Below are 257 nucleotides of genomic sequence, written 5' to 3' on the forward strand. Positions count from 1 at the left end.
CTTCCCTCACTTGAATTATCCTCACTTTCGGGTCACACGCAGCCTCCCAAGATGCGGCAAGATCCCAGGTGTGGGACTCGCTCATTACCTGCTCTCCGCCCCACTCCTGCCCCAAGTCCCCACAGCCGACCCCCTCCGCCCACGACATGACCTAGGGGGAGAGGAGGGGACGAGGGAGAGGGGGAGCCACCCACCAAACTCCTCATGCTATCCTCACCGGGAGCGCCCTCCTCATTATCCTTCCTGCCGCAGTATAC

The 257-nt window shown here is 61.9% G+C and overlaps 1 protein-coding gene across 2 annotated transcripts in view; it reads right to left on the bottom strand.

Annotated features, from left to right (window-relative positions):
• The window catches only part of LOC119593775 (protein draper-like), a gene marked incomplete at its 3' end in the record, with an annotated part of 60,455 nt that overhangs the window by 54,470 nt on the left and 5,728 nt on the right, over window positions 1–257 (bottom strand).

This window comes from Penaeus monodon, chromosome 32 (genome assembly GCF_015228065.2).
Source record: "Penaeus monodon isolate SGIC_2016 chromosome 32, NSTDA_Pmon_1, whole genome shotgun sequence".
Taxonomy (NCBI): Eukaryota; Metazoa; Arthropoda; class Malacostraca; order Decapoda; family Penaeidae; genus Penaeus; species Penaeus monodon.